Source organism: Paroedura picta, chromosome 1, assembly GCF_049243985.1.
Source record: "Paroedura picta isolate Pp20150507F chromosome 1, Ppicta_v3.0, whole genome shotgun sequence".
Classification (NCBI taxonomy): domain Eukaryota; kingdom Metazoa; phylum Chordata; class Lepidosauria; order Squamata; family Gekkonidae; genus Paroedura; species Paroedura picta.
This window is the reverse complement of record NC_135369.1, coordinates 193,936,805-193,951,722: the sequence shown is the minus strand read 5'-3', so window position 1 is coordinate 193,951,722 and position 14,918 is coordinate 193,936,805. Positions and strand designations below refer to the sequence as shown.

At 44.1% G+C, this 14,918-nt stretch overlaps 1 protein-coding gene across 7 annotated transcripts in view; it reads right to left on the bottom strand.

Annotated features, from left to right (window-relative positions):
- EHBP1 (EH domain binding protein 1) overlaps positions 1-14,918 on the bottom strand; it is a 383,927-nt gene that overhangs the window by 232,873 nt on the left and 136,136 nt on the right. The gene's annotated exons all lie outside the window — the stretch shown is intronic.

The window sequence follows — 14,918 nt, the reverse complement described above, 5'->3', positions numbered from 1 at the left end:
CCAGCTGGCTGCATGTGGGGGAGTGCGGAATCAAACCCGGTTCGCCACATTAAACGTCCGTGTTCCTAACCACGACACCAAACTGGTTCCCCTACCCAAACTGGTGGTCTTTTCTAGTGAGTCTTATTTTCTCATGATGCAACCACAGTATAATAGCCTCACTTTAGTCATTTTAGTTTCTAGGGAGAATTCAGGCTTGATTTGATTTGGAACCCATTTATTTGTCTTTTAAGAGGTCCACAATATCCACGAACTGACACCATGTTTTAAATGTTCTTCTTGCCAGCTTTCTTTACTGCCCAATTTTTACAAAACTTCAGCAACCAAGTTATCTGAAGAAGTGTGCATGCACACAAAAGCTTCTACCTAGAATAAAACTTTGTTTGGTCTTAAAGGTGCCACCTACTCAAACTTTGCTAAAACAAATTACTGTAAGGGACAAATGTTATTAGGGAACTGCTGATATATACAGATACAAGCCTATACATATAGCAAACAAACTGAAAAAGAAAAGTATGAGTTTTCATACCCAGCCTTCAAAGCAGATCCCTCGGCTCAATTTGCATTCAGAGAGCTGCATATCTGGTCTGATACCAGTATTGTTGCTTGCAAGAGATTAATACATTGAGGCTCTCTGACCACAGAGTTTCCTTTCCATGAGTGGTCCTAAACTTCGATCTTTATCGAGTTCTTTGATGGACAGTGACAGGCAGGAAGGGGAGAGCTGGCTTTGTCTGTAACAGTCGCATGTCTTCGACTTGATTCAGCTGGGAGTATTTGCATATTCTTAAGTATTGCTTCTGAGAGGCCCTAAATCCTTTTCAAGTGTTTTGTGCAGTTTTGAAATTCTACATGCACTAATAGTTTTGTATAATATTACTGTGCATAATCTGACAGATAAGGCTAGGTTTGTTTTTTTTTTTAAACAAGGTATCCTTCAGGGATGACATATTACCGTCTGACTTATTCTGCCGGGCAGAAATGTCAAGTATCTTTAGGAAAGGCTGCTTGAATGCTTTGATTGAATTAGCGTGTTTTATTCAAGGCAAACGACGAGTGCGGTAAAAATACATATTGCTATTTCCAAATGGTTAACAAGAACTGCCCCCCCCCCTTTCTTAAGGGAGAGCTGGAATAATCATTATCCAATCTGCACTGGTGTTGGGAACAGCAGAGACTGGCAATCTTGCATGCAGTCTTATGTCCAGTGCTGGAACACTGCCACGAGGCTACGGTTGTCCAGCACAAAGTGGGTTTGTACCTCTCCTGTAGAAAGAAAGTTATCACAGATGTCATCAATCCCCTCTGTAGGTGATTTTTCAGCCTTAATCCCTTTGACATGTTTTTTAAAAATGCTACCAGGAGGGTTCCCGGCCCCTTTGACATTTTTATGGCACCAACTTTCCCCATACTAGCCTGCGAACCGGTTCTGGAAGTGGCGGGTAATAAGTCGAATGAATGAACGAACGAATGAATGAATATCTGCTCATTACTATCGTCACCAGAGGCCCTGCTTCGGCTGCCCCCACCATCTAAAGCTCGATGGGAGGCGACCCAGGAAAGGGCCATACACATGTCTATACCTGAAGGTTGCCTGTCTCTGAAGTAGTGTGCATGCAGAATTAAACTATAAACTATATCCAGAATTGGTTGGCCTTCAAGGTGCCCCCTGGACTCAAACTTTGTTCCCAAGCAGACAGGTTTCTCTCCCTGCGTCAGTATCTTCTGCCAGCAGGTGAAGAGTTTTTTTTTTTTAAATCATTCCTAATAATGGTTATTAGCCCTCTTCTGGTATTGCCTGCTTTTATCAAATCATTTTATTTATTTATTTAGATTTCTATACCGCCCATTTTACTTTAGAATTACATTATAATCATCTATTGTTTTATTATACTTATTTTTATAATTATTTTATAAGTTTAAATGTTGCTTTTTAATGTTTTAATGGTTTAGTGGTTTCTCTGTGCACCACCTTGGGGACCCTGATTGGGTAAGAAGGCAATATAAAATGTTCTTAATGAATATACAAAATACATATTGAACATTCCAATTTCTCATTTTTTAAAAAAGGTTTGCACGCACAGTGACAACGTTCCCAGACTCATAGAGTTGTTGATCTTCTGTTGTGTTGCACTCAGCAATTAAGGATATAAAATATTCAGATAAATAAAAATAAATACAATAAAATAAATAAGGATAGCCACTTATTCTAGATTATTATGAGGCATTTCCCTTTGTTCCTTGTAGAGTGACTGACTGCTTTCATCTGCCCAGAACTTACTCCATGTGGTTCATGATACATTTATATATTTACAGGCATTCTGTTACCATATGTATTATGTACCGTAAATTAAATTTAAAGGGCATAAAAACTGTAGCAGTATTGTTGGGAATAATTTTTATCGTCATGGCTTTGAAACACAATTTAATTAAGAAGTGAACATAATGCCTTGACCTGGATCAGGGGTGGGCAAACTGTGGCCCTCCAGATGTCTGTGGACTACAATTCCCATGAGCCTCTGCTCATCTGCAGGGCCACAGTTTGCCCCCCCCTGACCTAGATTGTCTAGGCTAGCTCGATCTCATTAGATTTCTGAAGCTAAGCAGCGTCAGTCCTGCTCAGCACTTGGAAAGGACCCCTCCAAGGAAATCCAGGGTTGTGACGGGGAGGCAGGCAGGCCGGCAGGCAATGGTAAACCCCCTCTGGACATCTCTTGCCCTGAAAACTCCACGAGGGAGACCATGAGTCCGGTGTGATGAGGCCCCCTTCCCAAGTGAACACTGGAATATTACTACTCAGTATAAATTTCATCACCACAGTGAGTGTAAAGCAGATGTTCAAAATTGAAACCATTCTTGCTACTAGTGAGCTGCCTCCAAGTTTGCCAGGCAATAGACTCCACCAGACATCCACCCTCTTACAGGCCTGGCAGTGGTGCATGCATGCTCCTTCCATGCGTCCCTGAGAGACAACTGGATCTCTGACCGCTGTAACAGCCTGGGGTCCAGCAACAAAGAAGGTTTGCACAGGCATCCTGGATACACTTCTGCTGCTCAGACAAACATATTTCAGTCCACCATCAGCCTAGAGACCATTTAATGCAGGGGTAGTCAAAATGTGGCCCTCCAGATGTCCATGGACTACAATTCCCATGAGCCCCTGCCAGCGTTCGCTGGCAGGGGCTCATGGGAATTGTAGTCCATGTACATCTGGAGGGCCACAGTTTGATTACCCCTGATTTAATGTATCATACGGATTCTTATCCTTTGTTTCAGCTCCCTTTCAGGTTCCTGCAATACAAATCTTATTGCATCCTCTTCACGGTATTGATTTACACAGTGCAATCTGCCTTCAGTCTCAGTGGAAAAGGTGGGCTGTAAATTTTAAAAAATTAATATATGGTGTGCTGCATCCCACCCAAGATTAGCAAGCCAAGAGGGGATTTGCTTCTGGATGAGAACGGAGAGCTGCCTTTGCTTCTTGAGCCAGACGTTAGTGAGGGGTCTCCACCTCACAGGGGCCAGGGCAAGCCCCTTGTCCTGTGAACGCATGGATGATCCTCACTGAGCCGGCCACATGAACAACAACGTCTGCTGGTAGATCTAGGACTACCATCCCAAAGGCACTCAAAAGTGTGCGCCTGCCTGAAGACCCTACATCCCAGAATTTCTTTCTTCCCCTTTTACTTCCTACCTATTACCACTGCTGTTCACTGCTGTTCATTCTTGTTATTGTGTTATCCTGCTTAGTAAAGTTCTTGTCACCTCTTTCACCTGACTGTTTATTGCATAAAGCATTCTGGACAGCCTCACTTACCCTGATTTCGTCAGAGCCTGGAAGCCAAGCAGGGCTGGTCACAGTTACTACCCCCAAGGAAGATCCTGGCTGCCAGGCAGAGGAACCAATGGCAAAGCACTGCTGCTCGTCCCTGTGGTGGGGTCAGCATGAGTCGGTTGTGACTCTAAAGTATTTTCATACTGAGTAAGCCAAAGCAGATGGCTCTTGAATAGGTTTGGAGGTATGTTTGTGGTAGGGAGTGTTTGTGTGTGTGTGTGTGGGGGGGGGGAATCCACCACAGATGAGTACAAAATGTGTGTGTGTGGTATCTGCTGCAAGAATCTCTTATGTCAGGAAGCAGTGATGTCATCTCTGCCAACTTGTCCACATTCTTCACTGGAAACTCTTTCTGTGTACCAAAGGTGCTGTTTACTGTTCATGAATGGGTAGTGCCTTGAGTCAATGTGACAAAAGCTGGTGAGAGATCGAGGCAAATCCGCCAGGACCTTGCATCTTCTGCATTTTACCAGCAATCAAAGTAACTTCCATTCCAAAACCAGGCGTGAAACAGAAATACTTATTTATTTATTTATTTAGATTTATATACCTCATCCATTCTTAAACTCATCCAAGAACATTTGGGGCATTTCTGCACATTGGTAATAATAGCGTCACACCAGCGGAATAAAGGTAAAGGTAAAGGCATCCCCTGTGCAAGCACCGAGTCATGTCTGATCCTTGGGGTGACGCCCTCTAGCGTTTTCATGGCAGACTCAATACGGGGTGGTTTGCCAGTGCCTTCCCCAGTCATGACCGTTTACCCCCCAGCAAGCTGGGTACTCATTTTACCAACCTCGGAAGGATGGAAGGCTGAGTCAACCTTGAGCCGGCTGCTGGGATTGAACTCCCAACCTCATGGGCAAAGCTTTCAGGCGGCTGCCTTACCACTCTGCGCCACAAGAGGCTCTTATACCAGCTGAATAGAGCAGCCCTAAATATTATTGAGCCTCCTGGCCACTCCTCACCTTTTTGCTGTCTCGCTCTTGTCTGCCGTCTTTTTGTGCTTCTTACACTTCACATTGCCTGCTGGAAATGGCGAAAGAGAGCAACGCACTTTATACGCAACTCTCGCCCACTGGTCAATCAATCTAGGCAACCAATCCCCTTTCTCTATGTTTCTCTATGTTCTAGTGGGCGATGCCCACTAATTTTTTTATGTCCATCCTTCTTTGTTTAAATGTCTATGCATCTAATCATAAATGCATAATGCTTTTTGAACATCACCCCTTATGGAATCACGAGCCTTGATACTTCAAAAATTAACCTTGTTCCTGATTTCGGGGAGAGGGAATTCTAGAGAGGCTTGCTTTATTTCTGGTATTGCCTGCACGCTTGTCCACCTATTCATTGCTCCAGGCAGTTCACCTTAAAAAAAAGAAATTCCCATCCCTGGAAGAAGGGAGAGGGAGGCATGTGCAAGGGTGGGTCACTGGAGGTGGAGGTAGCGCTTCTTCACCTCCATACATTTCTTTTGGTGCTGGCCTGCTGGTTATCAGCTGGGGGATAGTGCTTCTTAAGTTGATGAAATCCATTTTTTGGGATTCACCAACTCGCACTTTAAAATGGTGGATATAGTGAGCAGTTTGCTGGTCAGATGCGGGAAGTTGGCGACATCATGTGGAGCTGCCGGAATAAGCACCAGATAAGCACAACACTAAATTTATGTCATGCAGAAAAGCCCTTGGAGTTTTCCTCAACTTCTTCTAATTTTAAGAAGTGTTGAACAAGAATATAAAACACTTAAGAATCAGATACAAGGCAGAAATCATGTCTTATCTTCTTGTAGTTCAGTTATTTGGCAACGCACTCAAAACCTCTAGGCAGAATTGATGCTTACGTACAAACTTTGTTCCATTGCTAGAAAAATATGGGGCTAATGAGGCATGAACTTTTCCTTAAAAATAATGGGTGCCACGCCTTAGTTACAAAACAACTATTATGAATACTCTGATGCAGCTGGCACAGGTTGGAAAGTCAATTTGTACTTGCAGGTTACCACCACTATTGCATTGGACTAGTGTTAGGATCTCAGATAAACTCTGTCGTTCTAAATGCACTATAGCTCTTTACATCCTGCCTTCCCTTTGTTTGGAAGGGGGAGACTATGTGATTGCACGGACAGAGGCCGTTGGCTATGGATACAGAGTGGTGTCTTTTTTATCTCTATGTTGAAATCCTTTGCTACAGAAAATGGAGTGGAAACCAATTCTGGGTGTTTTTTGTTTTTGTTTTTACCTGAAGTAACTGTGATGACAGATTTCTCGGGACAAAGCTATTGGTCCCCACTTACTACGCTGTTTTCCAGTTAGTGTTCTGAGGTGACCTGAAAGTGAAGAGACTCTTGCCCTTCCAATGAGGGGGAAACAGATTCCATCCCCTTCCCCTTTCCTGACAAAGAGCTCAATTTTCACATTAACTAACTGTGAGAAAAAGATCCTTGTGGTCCTTCAGGGATCCCTGGACATCAGTTTAAAAACTTGTGGGTTACACTTAAAATAAAATTTTGAAGACTGAAGAACCTCAGTCAAGGCATAGCGGGCAAGCAAGCTCAATAGAAGCAGGGCTGCTTTTCTTTTCTTTTCGCAATTTTCTGGCTTTCCTGAAAGCTAAACTGCAGTTTACTGCCTGCCAAAGAGTTTTGCAACAACTCATTTTTCACAGACTTATATTTTCATATAATAATAAATAAACAGGCTAGTAACTACTACCTGCTTGTGGAGAGAAAAGGAGCAGCTAATGCCTTCTCTCTACTTCACTCATCTCAGCCTGCACTGCTGCTGCTCCTTCCTTGCAATACGGTAATTCTAACCCATCTCAAAAAGTTCTGACCCTTTCTAAAAAGTATCTAGTGATGCCAGCCACCACGTGGGACCTGGGGATCTCACAGAATTAGGTCTCATCTTTGGACTGCAGAGATCAGTTTCCTTGCTTTGAAGGGTGAGCTTTGGGGCATTTCACACCACTGAGGTCCCTATCCTCCCCTGGATCTATACCCAAATCTCCAGATGGCAAACCTACTGCCCCTCCTCACTCCCCACCAGAGACCGTGGGGTACTAGCAACGTAACTGCATCATAAAGCCATGGTCATTTGGCATTTTCTTACCACTTTGAACTTCATTGGGTAGTTTTATAAAAATCAAATGTGTACTTGTGTGTTAGTCAAAACTAACTTGTCAAGGTTTAAAACATTTTTGCCATCTTACCAAATCAAGAAAAGACAAACACATAATTCGTTGTATTTAAAAACTGGAAATGATCCCTCCAAGTTCAGGACAGGACAAGGGAGCCATTGGCTTTCATTGTACCATTTTGGGGCTGTGGATTAATTGTGCACTAGACCAGGGTTCCTTTCAGGATGGTGACCCACAAGTCCAAGGCTGGCCCAACGTTTTTTAGTAGTCTAGGCAAACAATGACCTTAGCACCCATCTAGTGCGGTATTCCATTTTCTTCCGTGGCCAACCAGATGCTTTTGAGTTGCATTATGAACCCCAAGCAAGTACACAGCCTTTGCATAGGGAGCTTACATTCCAGCCTTTGCCCACCCCTTCCTTCTTCTCTGCTCCTTCTAATTATCCTAAGAGGTTAAGAAACTCACTTGAGTAACCACGAGGACACATTTTACTTGATCAATAATTTACTTGATCAACAATATATTCATTGGGGGAGGGGGCAGGGGAATCTAACTAAAAGTCACTCTTAACCACTATACCATGCTGACTTCATGCACGCACTCACAAAACCTTATGCCCAAATTTTAAACTTTGTTGGTCGTAAAGGTGCCACTGGACTCCAACATTGTTCAAGACATAGGATAGTTATTTGAATTGAAAAGAGACAGATAGAATCATAGAATCATAGAATCATAGAGTTGGAAGGGGCCATCCAGGCCATCTAGTCCAACCCCTGCTCAACGCAGGATCAGGCCAAAGCATCCTAGAGCATCCAAGAAAAGTGTGTATCCAACCTTTGCTTGAAGACTGCCAGTGAGGGGGAGTTCACCACCTCCTTAGGCAACCTATTCCACTGCTGAACTACTCTGACTGTGAAAAACTTTTTCCTGATATCTAGCCTATATCATTGTACTTGAAGTTTAAACCCATTACTGCATGTCCTCTCCTCTGCAGCTAACAGAAACAGCATCCTGCCCTCCTCCAAGTGACAACCTTTCAAATACTTAAAGAGGGCTATCATGTCCCCTCTCAACCTCCTTTTCTCCAGGCTGAACATTCCCAAGTCCCTCAACCTATCTTCATAGGGCTTCGTCCCTTGGCCCCAGATCATCTTCGTCGCTCTCCTCTGTACCCTTTCAATTTTATCGACGTCCTTCTTGAAGTGAGGCCTCCAGAACTGCAGATGTTACAGCTTATGCCAGAAGTACTTGTTCTCTTGACACTCTTGCTATACCTCGATGCTGTCTTAGAGAGCAGGCCAGATATGAATCTGGAATGTCAACCGTGCACCTGTGGCACTGGAGTTACATTCTTTAGGTTTCCTGTTTCATATAGTCCTGTTTCATAATAGTCATATACAAAAACACGATAGAAAGTCAGACTTTCTAATGCAGGATTTCATGAAACTCTGAGGTTTCGTGATGGCCCTGGAAGGGTTTCACCAATTAAGTGGGAGTTACTTAATTTTTTTACAATTTCTAAACAAAATAATTATTGGGTGATTTATTATTATTATTATTATTATTATTATTATTATTATTATTATTATTATTATTATTATTATTTAGATTTATTTCCCGCCACTCCCCGTAGGCTCGTGGCGGGTCACAATAGTCTTATCCCCATTAAAATACCCATTAAAAGACTTTAAAACAATCCCAACATGGCGGAAGCTCTCATAACTGGTAGCCATAATTTGACTGGTAGCCATTGTAGTTGGTGGAGGATGGGCCAGGTGAGGGACCTCCATGGTGTTGCTGTGAGGACCCTGGTCGCTGTGGTTTTGACCAGCTGAAGTTTTCGGAGCAAGGCTAAGGGCAGGCCTGCGTAGAGCAAATTGCACAAGTCCAGTCTAGAGGTGACCGTCATGTGGATCACTGAGGCTAAGTATTCCGGGGCCAATCAGGGTGCTAGTCTGGCCTGGCGCAGGTATGCCAGCCGCACTCCCTTGTGACCTGAACTTCCACTGAGAGGGAAGCATCTAGGATCATGCCAAAGTTCCTGGCAGAGTGAATGGTTTTCCTGCTTGGGATGCATTAATGCTCTTATTTGCTTTTCTATGGTTTATGCAAGCTAGCACGACTACAGACTACATATCACTTTCAGTACTTTTTCAATTCTTTATTACTCGCTGCAATAGGATTTTTCTAGATACAACTCGTTATGGATTTCTGTCAAAATGAACAGTACATTTATTGGACTACTATTTTCAAGGCTACACAGTAAAACGGCAAAAGAGACTACTATGAGAAAATGCAAAGTAATACATATGGAGGCAAAAGAGGGAAAAAAGGTCCAAGTTCACTTATACTCCTATACTCGCAATACAAGCTGGTAGCAACAGACCAAGAAGGGGATCTTGGCGTGCCCAGTGGACAGCTTGACAAAAATGTTGACCCAGTGTGCAAATTCCATGCTGGCCATTATTAGAACAGAAACATAGTTTGAAAATTGCATTATGCTGATCTAACACAAATCTATAGTGAAACCACATTTGGAAAACTGTGTTCAGTTCTAGTCACCACACCTGATATAGGATATCATAGAAGTACAGAAAAGAACAACCACAATGATCAGGGGAGCAGAGCAGCTACCCTCTGAGGCCTGATTAAAATGGTTTTTTTTTATTATTGCACCTCCAGCCATTCTTCACCTTCTTGCTTCCTCGCTTCCGTCTGCTGTCTTTTCACAGTTCTTACATTCCACATGCCTGCTGGAAATGGCAGAAGAGAGCAACGTGCTTTACACGAGATTTTCTTCCACCTGTCAATCAATCCTGCTAACCAATCCCCTTTCTCAATGTTTTAAAGGGCCCATGATGCCCGCTAATTTTTTTAAAATTCAATACTTCTCCATTTAAAGTGCTTTTTTATAATGCCACCACTTATGAAATCACGAGTCTTGATACTTTAAAAAAAATCTAATTCCTGATTTATTTTTTTGGGGGGGGGACTTTACAGAGGCATGCTTTGTGTCACAACTTTGGGAGAAAATAAGCTTTGGCTTTGCCTGTATGCTTGTTCGCCAATTCATTGCTCCAAGCAGTTTGCCTTAAAAAAATCCCATCCCCTGGAAAAAGGAGAGGGAGGCGGGCGCGATGGCAGGACATTGGAAGTGGAGATAGTGCTTCTTCACCTCCACACCTTTCTTTTGTTGGTGGCCTGCTGGTGGCCTATAGCTGGTGCTTTTTAGATTGGGGAATCCACTTTATGCAATTCTCCATCTAGCGCTTTAAAATGAAGGATGTAGCCAGCTGTTTGCTGCCCAGACGCTGGATGTTGGCGACGTCATGCGGAGCAGCCAGAATATAACAACTATCTAAGGAAAGGATTTTGCTACATTTAACAGGTGTGGAAAGGCCCCTAGAGTTGCTTAACTTAGAAAAAAGGTAAACACTTGATAGAGATCTATAAAATTATGCAAGGTGTGGAGAGAATAGACCAGTAGAAGCTTTTCTCCATCTCCCAAAATACTAGAACTTGCAGTCATCCATAGAAGCTGAATGGAAGGAGATTCAGGATAGACACAAAGAAGTATTTCTTCACACACTGCATAGTTAAATTGTGGAACTTGACGATACTGGATGTGGTCATGACTGCCAAATTCAAAGGCTTTAAAAGGAGAGTGACCAAATTCGTGGAGGATGAGACTAACAATGGTGACTGACATCTACTCCCTGCAGTACTAAATGCAATCTGCCTCTTTGTGGAATTGGCTGGGGACCGTGGGCAAGAAGATGCTGCTGCAGCTGTCCTGCTTGTGGGCTTCTTATGAGCAGCTGAACAAAGTTGGAGTCTGGTGGCATTTCTGAGGTCAAGAAATCTGTATTCAAAGAATAAGCTTTTGTGTGCATGCACACTTCTTCAGAGAGAGAGCGCGAATAGAGCGTTAGATCTGACGGGCCTCTGGTCTACACACTCTACGACTTAACTGTGGGCAGAACTAGAGCCTTAAGTATGTGGTCTGTAAGACTCAAACAACTGAAGGAAAAAATGGAAACACTAAATTGTGGTTGAGAGCCAAACTTCTTGCCAGTATTGCTTTCCATTTGCTGTGATCTCTCCAAAGCAAAACAAGTCCAGAATATCCCGGGAGATGGTCCCTTAAGCGACATCAATGCTTCCATATTCCTTAGGCTATGCTAAAGAGATCACTGCTTCACCAGTAGAGCAAAATAGATCACTACAGAATCTAATTTGCGAAAGTATAGAGCAATTAAATGCTAAAATAGACAAGCTACAGGAAACTCTCTCAGCTGGAGAGAGTAAATTAGAAACTATGTCAGTTAAAATAATTTAGACAGCCGGATGGAATATCTGAAGGGCCAAATGCGAGCAGAGCAATGCTTAAAAGCACAATCACAGCTCAAGATATCCAGAACGTTTATTAAGAATGATGATGCATATGAATGGAGAAGTTAATATTTTTAAATGTTGGCACGTGCCAGAAGTATTTGGGTGTTGAACTGTAAGAGAGTATTGAAAAGAGTTTAACAACTCAGACCTCTAGCAAGGAGACTGGGGTGGAAGGAAACAGAGGTTACAATCCACAAGTGTTCTCAATGGGTTTTTACTACTTCAGAAAAAAATCTTTTGTGCTGGTAGCTGGTAGCTATGGATACCATGGCAGTACTAGTTGTCAGCAAATAAACATTTTTGAAAGAAGACCCTACATTTGGCCAACATTATTTCTTCAGTCCTGTCCGTCAGCATTAAAGCAGTCCTGCAATATTTCAGACAGAAATCACTATATAGCTTTGAGTACATATGGAGTCCTGCGGAAAAAGAAAAAGGTGGTGAATGTCAAAAGAAAACAGGAACTCTTGCTTTTTCTTACGCTGCAGGATAAAGAGTAGGGTGAACTTTTTAAAGGTATATCTTGAGATGAAAAAGTACATCTGCTCTGGAAGTTGTAGTAGGACAAAGGATAACAGAGAAATCAGGGGGGGGGCAGGGGATGACAGAGGTTGATACAATTATTCCTGGAATGGAAAGAGTTCAGGAAGAGAACTTCTTATCCCTCTTCCAAATTACTAGCATTTGAGGCATACAACACAGCTGATGGGCAACAGGTTCAAGGCAGATAAAGGGAAATATTGTTTTGCACGGAGAATGATTAAAATGTGGAATTTGCTTCCTGAGGATATAGTGGTTGCCACAGCAACAAACAGCTTATTAAAACAGAGTATTAGGTAGATTAGTGGAGGATTGGTCTATCAATGATCACTAGCTATGGTGACTTGAGGACTCCACATGTGACTTGTGACTCCACATTTAGAAACACCAACCCTCTGAATTCCAGAGCCAGGATGCAACACCAGGTGAAGGCCTCGGCCTCCCTGCCCTGTGGTTGGCCCTGCAGAGGAACTGGTTGGCCACTGTGTGAGACACAATGCTGGACTGGATGGACCCTCCCTGGCCTGACCCAGCAGGGCTCTTCTGAGGGTCTTCTCAGGGGAAGGCCTCGGCCTCTCTGCCCTGTGGCTGGCCCTGCAGAGGAACTGGCTGGCCCTTGGGTGAGACAGGAGGCTGGACTGGAGGGACCCTCCCTGGCCTGACCCAGCAGGGCTCTTCTTATGTTCTTATCCTGTAGTTCAGGGGTAGTCAACCTGTGGTCCTCCAGATGTTCATGAACTACAATTCCCATGAATTGGCAAACGCTGGCAGGGGCTCATAGGAAATGTAGTCCATGGGCACCTGGAGGACCACAGGTTGACTACCCCTGCTGTAGTTGGCCCTCCAGAGGAAGTGGATGCTGGACTAGAGGGACATCATGTGTGATCCATCTATTCTCTTATGGCTGGCAGGCACCATGGGGACTGTGGGTGGCTGATGTCCTACACGTTAGGCGGCAGCGGGCTCTCCGTGTCCCTGCCATTGGCAGCAGCTGTCCCTTTCAGGGCCCTCCGCGGGTGCTGCCTCCATAGCGTGGGTGCCAGCGTAGTCTTCCACTCGGGCCATGTAGCAGCTGCCTCCTCCTCCTCTGGGTCATCCACATGCCACAGCCACAGGCAGCCCCTCCTCGCCGCCGCGGCCAGCTGTGGAGCAGTGGACCATGGCAGACACAATGGCTTCAGCAGCCAGATGCGTCTGTGGGGAGAGAAGAAAGTGGCCAGCCACAGAGGGCGGCAGCTGTAGGGGTGGGATTTGTGTTCGGACGCTCGCCGGGGGCCAGACATGCTCCACCCCCCAGCCAGTTTCTGAAATATTAAGAGGAACCCAGGGATGGATATTGATATTTTAGGGTGTGTTTTTTTTTTAAGAAAGGGATACTGCTATGATGCCATCAGTAGCAACAATACTGATGATAGTGCCCTCCCTTGAAAGAAGAAAAACTAAGTCCAAAACTGAAAATGCAGAGGGAGGGCAGTCTGTCTGGAGCCAAGGAAGGGGAAAGGGGCCATGTGAACCCAAGGAATTTCCAGGATCGTCCATGTAACACCGAACCACGCTGTACAGGCTGACTCAACCAGGCTTTTGTGAACCCCTGAAGTTTCTTGATGGCTCTGCAAGAGTTTCCCAAATAGGTGAGAGTTAATTAATTTTGCATGTATTTTTTTAAAATCTGTTAAACATAGATTGGTTGATATGACCATATGTATTGATGTCAACCCGCTCCCCCCATGGCCAATGATGGGCCCGGAAGGGGAGGGCCCCTGGGTGGGCATGTACACGGCTATGTTTCCCAACCATATTTTGCATGATCACCCCAGTTTTTCTTGAAGCCTCAAGAATGTTTCAAGGGTTTCTCAGAGGTAAAAAAGTTGAGAAACCCGATGCAGAAGACGTTTTCCACTGGCAGAAGAACTTCTTGTGTCCGAAGAAAGTGGTGCAATTAGTTGAATGCTTCTGCCGGATCCAGCAGGTGATTTGGGGTTGTACTGGAACACTGCCTTGGTAAGAAGAAGCTGGGTATGGGAAAGCTACAGGGATTCTTGTGGGCTCTCCCTCCAAAAGCCTTGGGACAAGTTCTTAGAGGTACAGTCGTTCCAGAGGGAGGACATTGGAGAAATAGATATCATCTCCTTGGCCTGTCTGGAGGCCAGATACATGGCCACTTGGCATTAATTGTTGACACACATAAGGTAGATTCAGTGTGGCAAAAGCCAGAGCAAAATGCCTTGCTCAAGCAAGAGAATACAGTTAACTGGTGAACAGCCAGACTTGGGCTCAGGCTCTGCTTACTTGCTTTGTTCCCAGTGTCCGTGAAATCCCCACAGATGGGAACACTGGAGGTTTAAGGGCTGAAAGAACAGGCGTGGCCCAGCTTGTGTGCGAAAGGTCTCCTTGAGCAACATACCAATCTAATTCTGCATCACTCTTTGGCCCAGCATGAAGGGGACACTGTGGACACATAGTACTAGCTATTGCAGGATTAATAGGTAAGCTCATAATTCCACAGAGAATGGCTGGGGAAGCTTTCCCAGACTCTCTGTGCCGATAGCATGCACAACTTGATTCCCCGTGGAGAGATTCGCCTCCTTCACAGAAGGCCTCTGCAACTCCCGTTTAATGACAATGAACATTTATTCAAGTAGGCCACATTGCACATCTATGTTGCAGCTTCCAATAGTTTCAACTGCCTATTGTTGTCATGAATGCAATTATATTGGTTACAGTAACTGCGGGAAATGATAGCTGGACAGATGGAGAAATGTGGTTTCATCTATGATAATCCAAGATGTGAATTAATTGGTATTTTACAATTATGCCATAAGCTTAGAACCTGTACTGTAAACAGATTTAACAAGCTATATTTTTGGAAGCCCCACTTAAGGGAAGGCTCCTACTTATGAGTGATTTGGAAATGGGTACTTTCCTTACCAGACCTAGCCTTCGACTGGTTAGTCACTGAAACTTCTGCAAAATAACTAAGTGGTCCTGGCAAAAATCCTTGTTCAGCAAAGC